At 47.8% G+C, this 19,975-nt stretch overlaps 1 long non-coding RNA gene across 1 annotated transcript in view; it reads right to left on the reverse strand.

Moving 5' to 3' along the window:
• Positions 1-322: 322 nt before the first annotated feature.
• The window catches only part of LOC118153535 (uncharacterized), a 61,907-nt gene continuing 42,254 nt past the window's right edge, over positions 323-19,975 (reverse strand). The window contains exons 2-3 of the long non-coding RNA XR_004742737.3: positions 7,345-7,525; positions 323-632 (exon numbers count right to left, since the gene is read on the reverse strand). This is a non-coding gene — a long non-coding RNA (uncharacterized LOC118153535). The remainder of the gene's footprint in view (positions 633-7,344; positions 7,526-19,975) is intronic.

Below are 19,975 nucleotides of genomic sequence, written 5' to 3' on the forward strand. Positions count from 1 at the left end.
CAAGGTACTGAGTCTCCATCACAAGGTGTGTACAAATGAAGGGTTTAAAGGATCAGGTGTGGGGAAGGGGCCTAGTGTGCAGATCTCTCAGCTGGGTGCCTCCTGTGGTCCCACCCACTGGCATCCAAGAGATCTTCTCACTTTCCCACTTGAAAGCTTGCAATGGTATCCCACTGTGCTCTGAACAAAAACCCACCTCTTCTCCATGGTTCGCCAGGCCCTGTGTGTCCTGGCCCTGTCTCCCACTCTTTCACCCCTAGTTGCTCCGCTTTCCCCACACTGGCTTCTTTCCGTTTCTTCAGCATGCTACACTTTTTCTTACCTCAGGGATTTTGCACATGCTGTTCCCTCTGCCTGGAACAGCTTCCTCTTCACCCTTCTCATGGCTGTTCCTTGTATCCTCTGAGTTTCAGCTTGACTGTTGCCTCCAGGAAGGCTTCCCTGATCACACCATAGTAAGTAGGATTTCTCTGCCATCATCTCTCAACCTCTCATTTGCTTTCTTCATGGAAGTCATCACCATGTATTTATATTTATTTGTTGGAATGGATGGTTCTCGTCTTTTTTCTCCATGAGACCGTGAGCTCCTCCAGGGCAGGAAGTCTGACTCTTCCATCATGAGGCCTCAGCACCTGGCATGGAGGAGGCCCTTGAGAAGTGTTTGTTAAGCAAGTAAACAAATCCATTATGAATTAGTGAATGAATGAGTAAATGAATGAACGATTAAACAGAAAAGGCCTCTGACTGCTGATGCTCGGGCTCTCGCCAGGAAACCCAAAGTAACACAGGTTGTTGGAAACATCAGTAACCACAGCTGGATGGTGTGTGGTTAAGTTCTAAGTGTTTGCCCACCACCCATCAGCGCTGATCAAATTGGAGGAGAGGGAGATGGGCTGCAGAAATCTTGGATGAGCTGAGGCTTAAACACAAGCCTCCAGACCTTTATGCAGGCAGGGTCCCCAGACTAGTTTCTCTGAAGATTCGCATTGTATTCGCTATTAGGACTCAGCTCAAACAACCCGATCCTACGGCTCTTCCCTGACTCTCCTCAGGTCAGAACAAACCATCCTTGTTCTGGGTGTTCTTGTATTAGGATAACCACCCTTGTCTATCACTGATTTGAGGACATTCGCTTATAGAAATGTCCTGACAGTTTAGCTGTTATCCCAATTTAGAGGTGAGAAGAGTAAAGTCTCAGAAGAACCTACATTCCAGTGGAGGAGACTCTTCAGAGGCAAAATAAGCAAACCCATGTGTTGTGGGTGATAAGCGTTAAGGTGAAGAATGTTGCCGGGGAAGAGGAGTGGGGATCCCCTCTGAGGGATCAAAGAGATGTGGGTGCAAATTCCACCCAACAGTATCAGCTAAAGTCCAGTTAACTGTGATCACTAACATAGTTAGCTGTTGCTCCCAGGATGCCTGTTTCGCGGAGTCAGGGACTATTCACTTTTCTGTCTCCAGCACCTAGAACAATGATCAACACATAGTAGGTGCTCCATGTATGGTGTAACGTGAATAAAGGCCTGTCTGCATCAGGCATTGTATACGAATTATCTTATTTAATCTCCATGGTCAAAGAGGTAAGGGTCATCACCCCCATTTTGTAGAGTTACGGAAACGAGGGCACAGTGAAGTCAAAGAGCTTGGAGTTTGGATGATTAGAAACAGGAACAACATCTCTGGGGACAGTTCTTAAGTTCTAATGGAGCAACTCTTCACAGAGGGGCTCGCAAAGACCTTAATTAAAGTTACCATCAGAACAAAGAGTCTCTGAAGCAGGAATCTGGACCCCATTGGAGCCCTAAATGCAGGGCACCGAGCCTGTGTAAGTGTAACACAAAGGCAAATGAGTCCCCAAGGAAGAAGAGGCTCCGTCCTCAGCTTTCTGCCCTTGTCTGACGGAAGCACATGCCCTAAAGCTGACATTTACTGAGTTTGGATTTGCTGACTCTTTGGTGGTGGAAAACTGGCTCAGACAAAAATGGGATTTGCTGGACTGAAAAGCCCAGGCTGGAACTACAGGTGCAACAGGATCTAAGGCTCAAGTGATATTGCTGGGGTGGGGTTTCTCTCCATTTTTTTGCTCAGCATCCTTCGGGGTCCACTTTATTCCCAGAGTCTACGGAGGTAAGGTGCATAGCGAGAGTCTGTTGGACCAGTGTGGTCACACACCCACCCTGAACCAAAGAGCACAACACCCTCCCTGATTGGCTGAGGCAGGGCGGTATGCCCCCAGATCACACTGACTGAAGAGTAGGAAAATGTTCCCCCTCAGAAGTTGGTAGAATGGGGAATGGATTCTGAAGAAGTAAGCAATGAATGTTTTCCATAAGGGCCTACTATATGGTAAGCAGCTAGTAACTGCTTTGCCAATTTATAGTTGAAGAAACAGCCTCAGAGAGGTGAAGTCACTCTCACAGCCAGGAAGTGGGCAAAGCAAAGCTTGGAACACAGCTCTGTCTCGTACCAGAGCCAAGGCTCTGAGGAGCTTCACAGTCCTGTTTTCCAGGCAACATCTTCACCCATCTCTGTTTTAGTCCAAGGCACATAGCTGGTGTCAGATGGCTCTTGGATAACCCTATGTGAGAAGGGCAGATAGATGGGGGTGTGTGGATGAATGGATGGATGAATGGATGAGCAGGAGGGGTGGATGTATGGGTAGGTAGAAGAATGGATGGATTGCTGGCTGTATGATTTAGGTGGGTGAGTAAATTGGTAGATAGTTAGGTGGAAGAATGGGATGTATGGATAGGTGGGTGGATGCTTGGGTGAATACATGAATAGGCAACTGAAAGGACAGGTGGAAGGTATGTGGGTGGCTAGATGGGAGGGTGAATAGAATAATACTGACAGAAGCATTAACAGTTGTGTCTAGCCTCTTGGCCCTCTCTTCCCAACCGCCTTTTCCAGTGGAAAAATTGAAAATCACGGGCCCGGAGAAGACATTCCCCTGTGGTCTGTTAATAGAGGCCCAGCAAGGCCAGCAGAGGCTGTCAGCTCACCCCCCAGTAGGACCCTGTTATTAGCCACACTCCCCATCCCTGCCCTTAGGTGGAAGTATGATCTGGTGGGCACTGAGGGGCTGGGCCCATACAGGCCCCTTATTAAGCCTTATTAAGCCCACAGAGGGGGAGGAAGAAGGGGAGGAGGCCTTTCTCCCAAAGGTCAGCTGTTGGAAAAAGAAGGTACAGATGTTCTCTGGGGTGGTCGTCTACTCTCAGGCCACAAGGAATGTGAAAGTTTGCCGGGCCCAACCTGCTCTGCTATCTTCTTGCAGGCTGGGAAACTGAGGCCCATACAGGGGAGAGGAGGGACACACACAAGTGAAGACAGAGCCAGATTCAAACCCCATTCGGACTCACAGAAGCCTTCACTGAAACCTGCAGCCTCAGCATCAGCAATGGAGAGGGAAAGCAATGGGCATAAATGGGGCTCCTGCTACATGCCAGGCTCGTGGGCAAAGCATTTTCTGTTCATGGAGCCACTGGTCTCCTCTGTTTCCCCACTAGTAAAATGGAAGTCATGCCTGTCCTTTCATTAATTCAATAAGCATTTGTTAAGCATCTATTACACTGTGGGTCAAGCACTGGTCGAGGTGTTAGGAATATGACATTAACTAGCCAAACAAGGTTTCTGCTCTCAGAGAGCTTACTTTCTAGATGGTGATAGAGACAGACAAATAAGTAGATAAAATGTGATATGGAGAAAATTGAGTAGGGCTATGAGATGTACAAGGATGGAAGGGACGTTCTTTGGATGAGATGGTTGGGGAGGGCCTCTCTGAGAAAGTGACCATGGTCAAGGTCATGAATTGTGCCCCAAATCCATTGTCCCTTTTGCCAGTATATGGGTGAAGCCTGTGGCTTCAAGTGGCTGTCCAGGCAGGGTCAACATTTCCCAGTCCTATTTGCATGCAGGTTTGGCCATGTGACCAGCTCTTGCCAATATAATGGGAGCAGAAGTGATGAGTGCCACTTCCAGACCTAGCTTTTGAGAATTGGGGAACTTCCTCCATGTTCTCGTTACTTTTCCCCTGGCTGAATTCAAATGACAACAAGGCCCCAGGATAGAGGAGCCACAACATTAGAAGATCCTGGGTTCCTGCATCACCACATGGAGGAGAGCCACTCATTGCCCTGGCACATCCATTATGTGAGTGAGAAATAAACTTCAGGTGAGACCCAGAAGACATGTGATGAACTGGGTTAGGGCCTTGCAGGCAGAGGAAATAGCATGTGCAAAAGACTGAAGGCAGAACTGAGCTTGGGATGTTGGAACAGAAAGGATACCAGTGTGGCCAGGATAAATGGCACAAGAGGAGGAAATGAGATGAGACATGCAGGCAGTGGCCTCAGTCAGGAGTCTGTATTTCAGGGGACCCCAGTGGAGGTGGTGCTATTAGTAGGGGAGAAATGCCATCTGGTTCATACTTGGAAAAGATCCCTCTGGCTACTGTGCAGAGATGAGTTGGAAGGAGGACGAATGGACACGGGACCAGAGAGGAGCTGGTGCAGTCATCCTGGCCCGGATGAGGCTGGGGACATAAGAGTGAGTGAGTGGATTTGGATATATTTCCAAGGGCTTACTAATGGGTTGTTTGTGGAAGGTGAAGGAAACCAAATAACCCACACACCATTAAACAAAATCTAATGCAGAAGCCAATATGTATTAGTAAACACTTCAGGAATATCTGTCTAGTTTCTAATCTCTCTTCCCTGAGAACCTCCCACTCATGCCTATCTAATAACTCTACTTATCTGATAACTTGGTCCCTCCCCTGCCATAGCTGATGGAGCTGGAGATGGGTCCCTGATTGGGGCTCAGCCTATGAGATCATTCCAGTGTGAGGCTGGATGGGGAATAGGCTGGGCCCTAGGACTCTCTCCTTGATAAAGATGGTGGGGTAGGTGGAAGGTCAGCAACCTAGAAGCTGAGGAAGAATGAGGGCCCCAAGGACCATCTGCCCACCCTATAGCAGGGGAAACAACTGCAAGTAGAGTCAACTACCCTCAACCACAGCTGGAGCTGCCACCAGCCAAGTGTGGAAAGATTGGTCTTTGCAGAGCCCTGGACTGGCAGGGGAGTGGGTCTCCCAGGGCAGAAGATGGGAGGGGCCAGCTCCGATTCTGTGCTTCAGGTTGGGAGATATGACCCTCTGGGTTCTGTCCATGTGTGAGCCTAGATGAGTTATTCCCCTGGGAAGGAGGGAGGTGCTTCTCTTTCTCCATCTCTCAGGTAGCTGAGTATAACAGAGTATATTTTCCAAAAATGGCCACGACCATATTTCCATTCCCCTCTGCTCCTTTTGAACCCTGACACTCTTCATCAAGAGGGAGAGTTTATTTCTCCTCCCCTGGAACCTGGCAGGACTTCGTGACTGCCTTGATGAATAGAATGCAGCAGAGGTGATATTGTGTGACTTCCAAGGCTGGCTAAGAAAAGACAATACGGCTTCTCCCTGGCTCTTTGTCTTGAGACACTCACCCTGGGAACCCAGCCACCATGGTGTAAGGAAGCCCAGGCCCCACGGAAAAGCCAGAGGTAAATGCTCTGGCTGATGTTTACCCAGCTGGGATTGAGCCAATACTTAGCATCAACTGCCAGACGTGTGAGGGAATTGGTCCAGCCCCTGGCCATCAATTCTTTCAGCTGAGGCCCCAGACACCATGGAGCACAGACAAATCCACCCACTGAGCCCTTCTGGATTCCTGCCCCGCACATATTAAATGCAATGAATGATTGTTTGACACCACTGTGTTCAGGGGTCATGGGTAATGCAGCACTAGGTACTCAGAACGCTGCCTCAGGCAGACTCTGCCTCCATGACACCTTCTGTGCTGAGCATCTGTTCCACTTCCCCACTGTCCTGAAATTTCCAGACACTCCTCTTTGACAAGCCAGGCTTGGCCATGAGCTGGGGCCTCTCAGAGATCTTCCAAAGATCGGCCACGGAACAAACCCTGCTGGGGAATTCACTCCCTGGTTCAAGAACATTTTCTGACTCCCTATTTCCCCCCATATCAAATCTCAGCTCCTCTACTGGGCTTCCCAGGCCTGTCCTAATCTCCTCCATCCTTATGCCTCCCTGAAACGGGCCACAATTCCTCCCTCTGCAGTGTATCAAGAGTAAGAGTAAGAAGGGGGTGCGGATGAGGTGAGGGGAATCGCAGGCTCTAGGAGGACTTTGAGAGCTGGGTCTGAAGCTTCAGAAGGTTGTTTTCACTAATTTAGCAAATATTGAGTCCTAATGTGCACTGGGTTCTGTTTACAGTGCTGGGAATACCTAAACCCATGAGGATCATATTCTCTTCCACCTCAGGGCCTTTGCACCTGCCATTCTCCTCACCTAAGATCTATTTCTGAAGATTTGTGTACGCTTCATCCTTTATCCTTCCAGTCTCACCTTAGAAGGGCCTGCCTGACCCCGCTCTCTAATCACCCCCATTACTAATTCTCTTTACTCTTTTTTTTTTTTTTTTTGAGATGGAGTCTCACTATGTTGTCCAGGCTGGAGTACAGTGGTGCAATCTCAGCTCACTGCAACCTCTGCCTCCCAGGTTTGAGCATTCTCCTGTCTCAGCCTCCGGAGTAGCTGGAATTACAGGTACATGCTGCAACCCCCAACTAATTTTTTGTATTTTAGTAGAGACGGGTTTCACCACGTTGCCAAGGCTGGTCTTGAACTCCTGGGCTCAGGCAATCCACCCACCTCAGCCTCCCAAATTGCTAGGATTACAGGTGTGAGCCCTGGTACCCAAGGTTCACCTTGGTCCCCAGCCCTCTTGCTGGTGTGAGTAAGCATCAGGCAGGACCTGGAGAGTAGAACCCACCCAGAGAAGAATCCTTGCTTCTCTGCCTACCCCTGACCCCAGGCCAGAAGTGCTCTTGCCCCTGGACAAACCATGGTGGTTTTCCAAGTCAGTGAGAGGCCCATAATCAGATGTCACCAGATCCTCCTGCCCTGGCTATAGGGGCTGCAGTACCACTAGGGCCAGAGCCATCCCCATGTGTGATTTCAACATCTGTAATACTTTCCCCTCTCCTTGTGGAATTCCCTCTCCAAATTCCTCCCACTTCATTATTAGTATATATAAAAAATAAAAAAATTAAACAGTCTTAATCATTTTCCATATTAGCTGGCAGCCGGCTCCCATATGCCTGGGAGTGAGACCATACTCCCTGTCGCTCCCCGCCCCCTCTGCTGTTTGAAAACAACACTAGCCCCAAACAAGTCTCAGTTACTGAAACCCCTCCATCTTACAACCTCCTTGGGGTCCTGCCTGGCTGATGTGGCCCAAACCAAAAGCAAAAGAAGATTCTCTCACATCCCCAAAAAGTGCAGACCTCAGGCTGGGCTGATCAAGGTGCAAATCCCAGTGTCATCACCTACAAACTGGAGCTCCACGAACTGCTTTGTCCAGTCCAAGAAAGGGCACAAATTCTGGAGCAGATGGATCTGAGTTCAAACCCCAGCTCCGTCACCTTGGGAGAGCCAGTTCACCACTCTGAGCCTGAGTTTCATCATCTGTAAAATGGCAGAAACAAGCGCTTACCTTTCAGTGTCGCAGTGACAAAGCAAGAAGACTTTGATAACAGTGAACATCCGCTGAGCCCCCTGTGTGGCAGGCACTGGACAAAGCCCTCCATCCGCTGAGCCCCCTGTGTGGCAGGCACTGGACAAAGCCCTCCATCCGCTGAGCCCCCTGTGTGGCAGGCACTGGACAAAGCCCTCCATCCGCTGAGCCCCCTGTGTGGCAGGCACTGGACAAAGCCCTCCATCCGCTGAGCCCCCTGTGTGGCAGGCACTGGACAAAGCCCTCCATCCGCTGAGCCCCCTGTGTGGCAGGCACTGGACAAAGCCCTCCATCCGCTGAGCCCCCTGTGTGGCAGGCACTGGACAAAGCCCTCCATCCGCTGAGCCCCCTGTGTGGCAGGCACTGGACAAAGCCCTCCCTGCCTCCCCCTCATTTCTGCTGCACAACAACCTGCTTTGCAGACAGAAACAAAGGGACTGAGAGATTAAAATTTTTCTCCAGGACAAAGAACAGGGAGGTGGAGGAGCATCCTGACCCAGCCTCAGCATTTTCAGTTCCATTCCAGAGCTTGACCCCTGAAGATACTCCGCAAGTCCTCACCCCTATCCCCAAGTTTCACCTTGGTCTTTCCTCCTGTCATGGTCTTGAGCATGGGCACCAGGGATTGGCAGCACTGTTGTGTCTGTCCCCACTGCCCAACCCTGGTGCTAGGGCTGTGAGCATCAGGAGGGAGGTAGGAGCCCATGGCCCATGCTTGGCAGAGTCAGGTGGCCCAGCACCTTGCAGCTGCTCCTAAAAGCACAGACACTTGTCTTGAAGAGAGGGATGTTCTGGATTGAACTTGAACTGACTGAGAAGTCCCAAGCCAGAGAAGATTGACTGCTATGCCAGACCTCAAACTTGAAGACTGTTTTTGTTTTTACTTAACTGAACCAAACTGATTTTTTTCTTTCCCCCAAAGAATCAGTCCATAATAGAAGCCCTCATTATATCTCCTAGATTTTCAACCAAAATATCCAAAAAGAATTGGGCTAACATAGCCACACCATCTTGGAATTATATTTGTAGTGACATGTCATAAAGACTTCTAGTATTTGTCACCACTCTTGATCCAAACTCCAGTGGTTCTAGGTTCTCTACATTAAGTATTCTTTCTGAACCATGTGCTTTGCTTATGTCCCTTTTCATGCTTTCTGCAGCCCCTAGAGAGAGATACTATTCATGTTCATCTCGCAGACGAGGAAACGGAGATTCAAAGTGGTTAAATGATCTGGAAGACAAGGTTCTGAGCTCGAACACAGGTCTCAGCTGCAGAGCCACGTTATTGCTAACACAGCCTCTGTATGGTTCTCCAGAAGGCCCCCGATGCACCGAGAAACAACCCTGTCCCACAATCCCAGCTGGCCCGATCCATGAACCCTCCTCCCTCCAGCCAGACTGGCCTCTGCCCCGAGAGGCAGCATCATCTCCAGCTGCCTGTACTCTCATCCAGGTTCAGCCATTCGCCAAGCATGAGAGCTTGGACAAGACCTTTACTCCTCAGCCTGTTTCCTCCTGTGTGGAGTAGAAATAAAATCCTCCATCTTCTACGCTGGTCGATGAAGTGAAGCAATCATGTATCTAAAGTGCTAGCACATAGCTGGGCGTGGTGGCTCACACCTGTAATCCCAGCACTTTGGGAGGCTAAGGCAGGTGTATCACTTGAGCCTAGGAGTTCAAGACCAGCCTGGCCAACGTGGCAAAAACCCATCTCTACTAAAAATACAAAATCAACTGGGCTTGGTGGTGCACACCTGTGGCTACTCAGGAGGCTGAGGCACAAGAATTGCTTCAACCCAGTTGGCAGAGCTTGCAGTGAGCTGAGATGGCACCACTGCATTCCAGCCTGGGTGACAGAGCAAGACTCTGTCTCAAAAACCAAAAACAACAACAAAAAAGTGCTAGCACAGAGGGATTAGAATTCTTATTTTACTTCTAAACTCTCCAGCCTCGAACCAGTGTAAGTGAGGTGCCTACAACAGGCGCTCAAGAATTACTCACTGATGATAAAAGCAAGCCTGGAACAATAAAGATAAGAGACTGGGCAGAGATATTACAAAACGTTGGAAGTAGATCCCTCGGGGGTAGAATTGTGGGTGATTTTTATTATCTTCTTTGTGATTTTTCATTTCTGTTTTGCAAACTCTCAGCTTGGAAGTATGCTATACTGTTTCCTAATTGCCTGACACTGTGAACTATAAAATGCACTGTCAACCTAATCGCAGTTTTTGAGAGGAAAGAACAAAACTGCTTCATTAGATTGTAAGACTCGTTCTGATTTTGGTAAAATTAAACTCTAAAGGGTTGGAGGAGTGGAGAGGTGTCTTAGAATCAAGGAAATACATTTAATCAAGTAATCAAAATGGTGGTCTTGGAGAGAGGAGGCTATTATTATTATTATTACTATTATTTTGAGATAAGTCTTGCTCTGTCACCCAGGCTGGAGTGCAGTGGCGCCATCTCAGCTCACTGCAACTTCCTGCCTCCTGGATTCAAGCAATTCTCCTGCTTCAGCCTCCCAAGCAGCTGGGACTACAGGTGCATACCGCCACACCTGGCTGATTTTTTGTATTTTAGTAGAGACAAGAGTTTCACCGTGTTGCCCAGGCCTGTCTCGAACTCCTGAACTCAAGCAATCCTCCCGCCTCAGCCTCCCAGTGCTAGGATTACAGGCATGAACCACCATGCCCAGTCATAAAATTATTTTTAAAGGGAGGAAGAGGAGACAGGCAATTTTCATTGCTTCCAGAACCCTGGAACACCAGCTTAGCCTTGCCAGCGCATCCAGCTCACCTGGAGTATTTGAAAATAAATAAGGATGCCCAGGCCCTGTCCCAGTCTGAATGACCCAGCATCTCTGGGATGGGGCCTGGGAGTCTGTGTTTTAAGTGGACAGAGTAGATCCATAGTAAACAAATCTCATCCACTTTCTGTCTTGGCCTACAGATGTGAAATCAGAAGTCCACCCAGGGGAGGGTATTTAGCACTCTCCTGCCTGAATGGTGAGAGCAACCAATCTCTTCCTTCACCCCAGGGGCCTTTCTCAGCTCCTGTCAGTGTCTTACCTCTCCCAGTCCTAGCCCCCTCCCCAGCCTTGCTCTGCCAGCCTGGAGCTCTTTCTTCCTTTTCTCCCTAAGGGAGTGTCCCCTGTTCTTAATTAGGGAGACTCTGGGTATTTTTGTCTCTTCGAATACTGCATTCTGTTGCCAGCAAATAACTTTAAATAGAAAAAATATGCCCAAAATTAAACTAGAAAACAGAAAATAAATAGGAAGGGATTGGGCTGAGTGTCAGCCTGCTCTCAGTTGAGAGGGTGGACTCTGAGTCTTCTTTCCTGCATCTCTACAATGGAGACCATCACAGCACCCACCTTCTGGGTGGGTGCTCTAAGTGTCCATTAAAATCTACAGTTACTGGGCATACTCACTGCTTGGATTTTGAGATAATTGCATAGAGAAAATGTCAAGGGACTCAAAGTCCCTCAGTTGACATTTCCCTACCAAGAGCTAGTTTATAACATGAGGCCAGATGTCATTTTCTTAATGGGTATGATTTTAAGAGCATCTCTCCACCTTCTTCCTTACCCCAATCCAACTGTTCGCAGCTGAAAGAGTCACCTTCCAAAAGCCTAACTCAGATCATATGATTCTTTGCCTCTGAAATTTTCCAGAGTTCTCCATTGTCTACGAAACGCCAGCCTCAGAGCCCTTCAGGATATGGGCCATGTAGGGTCTCAAATTTCAAATTCCATCTTCCTCTACCTTCCTCCCATCACCCTCCAGCCACACTGACCTGCCTCTTGGTCCCCAAATGGATGTCTACTTCCTCTTTCCCTAATTGGAAGCCAGGTGCAGAGAATTAAGTTAATCACATGCCTTAGCTCCAGTTACATTTTTGTCACCAGAATGAGACCCCTCCCTTATTTTATGTGTCCCTTTCATGCCTCATCCCTACTCTCATACCTCCCTCATGTGGACACCCCCCTAATGTGTTTGGCATGTGTCTTTAAACATGCACCCTCAGAAAACGTAGTGTTGTCTGTGTGGATCATTTTAATTTACATAAATGTTATTCACATCACGGCTTCTTACCTTTTTTCCTTGAAGCTGTCTTCAGATCTAGCCTGCCTATATGTGGAGTCATCACTTCCAACTGCGGAGGCGTCAGCCACAGTGGGCGTCCTCTGTGCTTCCCTGCCCATCGTCCTGGTGCTGGTGGCCTGTGGAGGAGTCAGCCACAGTGGGTGTCCTCTGTGCTTCCCTGCCCATTGTCCTGGTGCTGGTGGCCTGTGGAGGAGTCAGCCACAGTGGGTGTCCTCTGTGCTTCCCTGCCCATCGTCCTGGTGTTGGTGGCCTACGCTACCTCTGACTCCCACAACAAACCTCTGCCTGCTTGTTATGGAAGAGAACACAATGGCAGCTCCTGCTTATTGCTTAACGAGCTGTTGTTTAGTGACAAGTGGCAGATGCCTTACTCAAGTGGATTTAGACACAGAGACAAAGAAAGTGTAGATGTAGGTGTTCACTAACTCCTTAGGCAGCTGTCTCTCTCCATCTCAGCAACTCCAAGATCCCAGCCTCCCATCTTGGCAACTGCAGGGGAAAAGAAGTTCCCAAAGCAGTCCCAGGTGACGTTCTAGACCATAGCCTTTGTGCTGTTTCTTTAATGGTGGGACCTGGTTTTGTCCTGGCTTCAGCCTTCCCAGATCCATGTGTTTCAGAGGAAGTGAACTCCAGTCTCAGGGGTGTTATGGACTGAATTCGGAATTGTGTTGAAGCCCTAAACCCCAATGTGGCTGTATTAGAAGACACGGTCTGAAGGGAGGTAGAGTTCAAGGAGGTCATGAGGGTGCTATCCAATAGGACCGGTGTCCTTGTAAGAGGAAGAGACATCAGAGGACTCTCCTCACACGGACACACAGAGAGGCCACATGAGGACACAGTGAGAAGGTGGCCATCTACAGGCCTGAAAGGCCTCACTAGAAATCGAGCCTGAGGACACCTTGATCTTGGACTTCCAGCCTCCAGAACTATAAGGAAATAAATTTCTGTTGCTTAAGGCACCAAATGTATAGTATTTTGTTATGGTAGCCCAAGCAGACGAATACAGGGATTGAACCATGATTGGTCTAAGGCAATATTTTTCAACTGTTTTCATTATTACCCCTCATTATTGACCTCCTAAAGAGTTGTTTTAAAACAATTTTTCTCCTAAGAGAAAATATATACCCCCAATTCTCAGTCCAGTATGTGTGTGTGTGTGTGTGTGTGTGTGTGTGTGTGTGTGTGTGTGTATATATTTCGTGCTTCCCACAAAATATATATACTACAGATGTATCTATGTAGTGTGGTTTCTGGGAGGGTCACAAACTATTGTCACATCGAAGATTTTGTCATACCTCACCCTAAACTAATTTTTACACCCTTAGGAGCAATATTGCCCCACTGAGAATGCACTGCCTAAGGCAATGCACTTGGCCTGTGGTTGTTAGAACATGGGCATGTGAAGCTAAGGTAGATCATAGATGTGTGAGCCGCAGAGGAGGAAATCGTCCCTTTTTCACCCTTGGTCTTTATCATGGCTGTGCATGAGGCCTGGATCTGCAGCAGCTATTTTGTGACTATGAGGACAAGTTTATATGCTTTAAATGGCCAACTAGTAGATAAAACCTAGTTTTTTTTTTTTTTTTTGAGATGGAGTTTCGCTCTTGTTACCCAGGCTGGAGTCCAATGGCGCAATCTCGGCTCACTGCAACCTCTGCCTCCTGGGTTCAGGTAATTCTCCTGCCTCAGACTCCCGAGTAGCTGGGATTACAGGCACCTGCCACTACGCCAGCTAATTTTCATGTTTTTAGTAGAGACGGGGTTTTGCCATGTTGGCCAGGCTGATCTCAAACTCCTGACCTCAAGTGATCTACCCGCCTTGGCCTCCCAAAGTGCTGGGATTACAGGCGTGAGCCACCACACCTGGCCCATTGATCATATTCTTGAGCAATGAAAGTAACCAGCCCTGAAGCTGCCCTGCTGCAAACTCCCCCTTATGTGAAATGATGCATTTTCACATTTCAGCCTGTTTAGCTGTATAGTTTTTATAATTGCAGCTGAAGACATTCTAACAGATTCTGTTCCTTTTCCCATAAGTTGTACCAAATCTCCTGAGTCAAACTGGAAGTGATGGGCCTGGTTAGTCCACAAGCTCAGCCCCAAACCAATCTTGTGGCCAAACTTGAATCTCGTGCCTACCCACCTTTGTAGCTCAGGGGTGAGAAGGGGTCAACCCCACCTGGGCTGAGAGTTGGGGGCTGTTCCTCAGAGGGAAATCAGGGAGATATTTCCCAAAGGGATTGTGGATGCTGAAAGGGCAGACAGCTGGGTTCCACGCTCACACCATCCCTTCTACATGAAATACCCCATCTCCAGCCCAACATACTCCCCCTAGTACAGCTCAGCGTCTTCCTCTTCTGAAAGGTCTCCCCAAGGCCATGTTGAATTTATCCCTTCTCTTCCAGGTTGTGCTCAATGGGGCATTTGTAGTCTACCTCTGCTCTTAAGAGGCCAGTCTTCATGGCATGCAATCATTCATGCATCCATCTACTCTTCAATCTTAATTAGCACCTTCTGTGGTCATCCCCAAGCCTTGGGGTGCTAAGCAAGAATAAGGCATAATTTCTATCCTCAAGGATCTCACAGTCCAGGGGAGGAAGCAAAACTCACAGGCATTCATTCAACTCACATTTACCCTCCGTACAGGGATGAGTAAAATATTCCATCTCCTCAAGGAAAGGGGGAACTCCCAAGCTAATGGGACAGACAGACGAAGAACAAGTAAGTACAATGTGTAATGAGGTGACAGACCCATTGCTCTGACTAGGAGGAAACAACAAGATGCCTTAGACTCTCTTGGCCAAGGAAAGACACACTGGCCATGTGAATGCCAGGCAAGCTGGCATCATTTCTCTGGGATGGGGGTAGTGGAGGCTTTTGAGGCCTGACAGGCTTCCCTTCACCTTACTCCACTGTTTGCCAAGCTCGTGCCTGGTGGACCTGTATGTGTAAGGAGACCTGGATCTTGCAGAATTAAGAGGTGAAACAGCCAATATTTGACCTTCAGGAGTCAGAATTCGTTCTATGCAGACATACACAAAGACAGAGTTTGACTGCAAGGTGTTTATTAGGAATCAATACCTGCAAAAGAACAGGGAAGGAATTAGGATTGAGCAAGAGGAGATACTTAACTGCACTGTGACCCAGTAGAGCCTTTGTCAATGTGGTGAGGAAGCTGGGAGCAAGAATTATCCCTCAGTGGATACCCCATTTTACATAATGTCATTACGAATTGCATGCCTGTATCAAAACATCTTGTGTACCCCATAAATATATATACCTACTACACATCCACAAAAATTAAAATTAAAAATGAAAAAGAGTTACCCCTCAGAGTGTCCCAAAAGAGACCAAAATATCCAGACTTTTGTCTCAGCCCCTTCATTCTGATAGTTCACTATTCACCAAAGACAGGCTGCCCCAGGAAGGGCATGGCCTGGGATGACATGGCCCTCTCAAGCTGAGGCTAATCTTGAAGGGGCTGACACTGAAGGCTCCCTGCTGACCAGGCTCCCCTGGCCTTCAGTTGTCAAGTCCTTCAGGGTCAGTTCAGTTCTGAGTGCCACTTTACTTGGGGTCACTTCTTTGATTCCGAGCAGCTCAACATAATGGCAGCCACAGTTAGGGAGGCCTGTTCTGGTGGATCAGGGTGGCCCAAGCTAAGGTCTGGAGGGAAGAAAAGAAGTCTCCACTCAAGAAAAGAAGTCTCCACTCAAGAAAAGAAGAAGTCTCCACTCAAGAAAAGAAGTCTCCACTCAAGAAAAGAAGAAGTCTCCACTCAAGAAAAGAAGTCTCCACTCAAGAAAAGAAGTATCCACTGTCCCTTCACCCCATTCACACCAGGGCCAAGGGTTCTTGGAGAGGGTTTCAGACGGGCACGTTACGAGCTGAAGCTAAAAGTCTCTTTGAACCAGCTCACACTTGTACCGAAATATGCTGTGACGACTAATGAAAACAAGTCGCATCTATTATGTGCTTAACACATACCAGGCACTATTCCAAATTTTTTGCCCACATTAGACATTTAATTCTCACATGACCCTATCAGAGAAACAATGACGAGCAAGAGTATATAGACCACAAAGAGATGAAACCCTAGAACACAAGCCTAGGCCCTGGGCCCCTGAAAGCAGTCTGTCCATAGGCCTGCTCGGGCTCATCCCATCTTACCAAGTTATCCAGGGACTAAGAAGACTTTATGGAAACATCAAGTGGAAAGAACCAGTAGAGCTCAATCTGCAGACATTGCTGCCTCTTGCGGCCACATAGTGCCTCTGCTGTGCCCTGGCCCACGTTCCATCAGCCAAAGCAGTCACATGGCCAAGCTCAACATCAATTAGATGTGGAGAAACTGATGAGTCATGTGGCAAAGGGCATGGATACAGGAAAAGGTGAAAATTAGGAATAACGTGATTTACTGTGACACAGATGCTTTCTGGTGAACACCAACCCCTCCAACCTCATTTGGTGAACACCAACCCCTCCAACCTCATTTGGTGAACACCAAGCCCTCCAACCTCATTTGGTGAACACCAACCCCTCCAACCTCATTTGGTGAACACCAACCCCTCCAACCTCATTTGGTGAACACCAAGCCCTCCAACCTCATTTGGTGAACACCAAGCCCTCCAACTTCATTTGGTGAACACCAACCCCTCCAACCTCATTTGGTGAACACCAACCCCTCCAACCTCATTTGGTGAACACCAACCCCTCCAACCTCATTTTAAGACCCTTCCTCGCTGGCCCACGGCTCAAGGTCAATTCTTGCAACCTTCAGCCCTTTGTAGCCTTCCAATCTTTTGAACACACTGTCCTTTCTGTCTGACATGCACCTTTCCCACCCCTATTCAGCTCTCAGCTGAAACGTCATCTCCTCAAGGATTTGCATGGACATAGGCTTTGCCTCCAGGAGGTAGCGGCCCAACAAACAAGCTTGTACGGTGAGTCCCTGAATCCAAACCCGACCCTGGCCCTGCCACTCACGGTTGTGAGGCCCTAAGAAAATCTTATCTTTTTTCTATTGCTGTTTTCTTATCTTCCAAAAGTGAATAAAAATATCTTCCCTTATCAGTTAGGAATGCTTGCAGCAAGTCATAGCAAAAACAGTAATAGCTCACAAACTAGATGCCTGGAAGCAAGAAGCTCCAGGGCTGCTTTACTGGCTCAGTGATGTGATTAAGGTCTAAGTGCTCACTTATACTCTGTCACTTCCCTCCTTCCCTCTCCTCATTCTCTTAGGTTGGTGCAAAAGTCATTGCGCTTTTTACCATTAGTTTCAATGGCAAAAACCGCAATGACTTTTGCACCAACTTTAATGTTTCCACATTGTCTTTCCTAAAACCTCCCAGAAGCTTCCGTTTGCATTTTTCTGGGCAGACATTGACCATATGGCCACTCTAGCAGGAAAGGGAAGTGGGAATGCCAATATCGAGGTTTTGTTGTTGTTGTTCAGCCTCCCTTGGGGGAGGCAGCAAAGGAGAAGGGGGTAAGACTTGGCTGCCATGTCATCAACCCACAATTTCTACTCCTGATCTAACTTTCTACCTCGAAGAATTTTTGTGAAAATTTAGATTGCTGGTGGCACTCTGAAGGCCACAAGCTAATAGGACAACAATCTACTTTTTTAAAATTATTCATGACTTATTAAGAGAAATTGATATTGGAAGAGAACAATCAAACTTTGCATTTGTTCAACAATGAACTTTTCGAAGGTGAAGGCAAAAGCAATTACTGTCTGAGCCCTCACTGAGTCCCAAGTCCATGCCAAGTGCAAGCCTGCAAGACGGTTTCCTCTTCCAGGAACGTGCTTCGATCCGGCTAAAACAGCCTCTGCCAAGCCACCCAGCATTCCATGCTGCCAAATGCAGTACTCAATTTCCTGATCTTATTTTATTTGAATTCCCTGAGCATTCAACCCAGTTGACTGCCCTCTCCTTGATACATGATCCTGTCTGGGCTTCTGTGTCCTCATAGCCCTCATTGCTCCTCAGTCTCCTCTGCTGGCTTCTCTCCCTCTACCTGATTTCTAGATGTCGGCTGACTCAGGACACATCCGAGCTCCTCTCCTCTCTTCCCACCCCCTGTCCTTTCTATCTCAGGGTTTCTCAAACCTTAGCATGCACCACCATCATGTGGAGGGCTTGTTGACACATAGATTGCTGGGTCTCACTCCCACAGTGTCTGATTTCATGGGTCTAGGGTGAAACCTGAACACTTGCATTGCTGACAATTTTTAGATGATGGTGACGATGCTGATCCTGGGACCACCCCTTGAGAGCCTCTCACTGCTCTGTCTCAACCAGTGTTTAGAGCCTTATTTCTCAGCCCTGGCTGAAAGTTGGAATCACCTGGGGTGTTTTAAAATACGGACACCTGGATCTCATCCCCCAGAGATTCTAATTGTAATGGTCTGCATTATATCCCAGATACCTGGAGTTGAAAACCTCCCCCAGGTGATTCCAATATGCAGCCAAAATTGAGAGCTCCTAGTTTAGATACTAATTAAATGCTAATAACACCTACATTTATTTCCCTTTCCCAGACTTGTCCTCTGAGTTTCAGCCCAGTATGCCCAATTATTCACTCGATATCTCTGCTTATGTGACACACAAGCATCTCAGAGTTAACACATCCAAAGTGAAAGTTGAGTTTTCACTTCCAAATTGCTACTTCTCTATTTTCCCCATCTCAGCAAATAGCAACTCCATCCATGTACTGTAGTTTATTCGGGTAAAAACCTTGGAGTTATCCTTGGCTCCTCTCTCCCCTTCAGGTCCCATATACAATCCTTTGACGTAGTCTATCAGTTCCACCTACAAAACATATCCCTAAATTCTCCTCTCTCCCTGCACGGCTAACACCTATGTCGGAATACCATCAACTCTTTCCTGGGTGGTCTCTGCCTCCCTCATCTCCTTACTTCTATTCTATACTCCCTTGCCAATGCATCCTCCAAACAGCAGCCAGAAGGATCTCTTAAAATCATAAACCAAAGCATGACACACCCTGATTTAAAGTATTGCACAACTTCCTGTCACCTTGGGCATATAATCCCAGCTCTTGCTCATGGCCAGTGAGATCCTAACCTCTTCTCAACCTTGTCTATTCTACTCTCTCCCTGGCTTAGGTGCTCCAACCACACTGGCCTTCCCTCTGTCCCTTAAACACATCCAGTTATTTCTTGCACGTACTGTTCCATTAACCTGGATTTCTGTTTCCTTGGGTCTCTGCTTGAAAGATGAGCTACCTCTCATTTTTCAGGGTCTGCTTAAGTATCACTGCCTTAAAGTGTCTCCCTGACTCAACTGTTATGCTCTGTCATAAGACTCTATATTCTCAGCACCTCTCAGAGTTGGTGATCATTTGATTTGTAAATGCATTGGTTTATTATTTGTCTTTCCCACTAGATTGTGTGTTTTGTGAGGGCAGGAACCATGTCTGTCTTGGTCACAGTTGACAACACAGTGGCCAGAAGAGTGAATGAGACACGGTGGGTGTTCAAAACATACTTAAGGAGGGAGAGAAAAGCGGACGAAAAAGGAGGAAGGGGAAAGGAAGGTCTAGCAATACTCAGAGCCCAGGAACTACACGCCAGACTCCCCTTGCTTCCACCCAAGAGGCAGTTCAGATTAGAGTTAGGTTTCAAGGCTCCAGCTTGCTTGCTCACAACTGCTTCTACTAGAGACAGGCTATTCATGCAGCAAAATCAACATGTGAAAATGCTTCTAAGTTCCTTGAAGGCAGGAATCACGGCTTATTTACTCTTCTCACTGGCATTTGCACAGAGCCTGGCTCTGAATGAAGGTTCAGTAAATGGTTCAGAATGATTTGAATGGCACTTGCCTGAAGGAAATCTAAGAAAGTCTTGCCTTGGTTTCCCCATAAATGGGGCAAGCAATTCTTATCTCCCCTTCCAGAGAGCTGCTGGCAACACAGGGAATTCACTCTGGAAGGAAAGATTGGTGGCCACCTGCACCATCAGGTGAAGGGCATCTCTCAGCCGCCCTTGCCACATCTGCAGCCCTAAGCTTCCTGGTGACCCCAGTGGACCAGTCTGCCTGGAGCATATCCTTAGTTAGGAGCACTCCGCAGGAGGATGTCTAACTGCCTTTGCTAATGCATAGCTAATGTCACAGGGGGCTTCCTCTAATTAAAACCCAAACTGCAATTATAGTTGTGCCAAAGCATGTGCACATGGTGCCACTTAAAAGGGACAGATTTACAAGGCGTTAACAACTCCAGAGGCAGCCTTGCCCCAGGTGCTACGAATCATCAAAATTAGAACCAAATGAGTCA

This window comes from Callithrix jacchus, chromosome 5 (assembly GCF_049354715.1).
Source record: "Callithrix jacchus isolate 240 chromosome 5, calJac240_pri, whole genome shotgun sequence".
NCBI classification, from domain to species: Eukaryota; Metazoa; Chordata; class Mammalia; order Primates; family Cebidae; genus Callithrix; species Callithrix jacchus.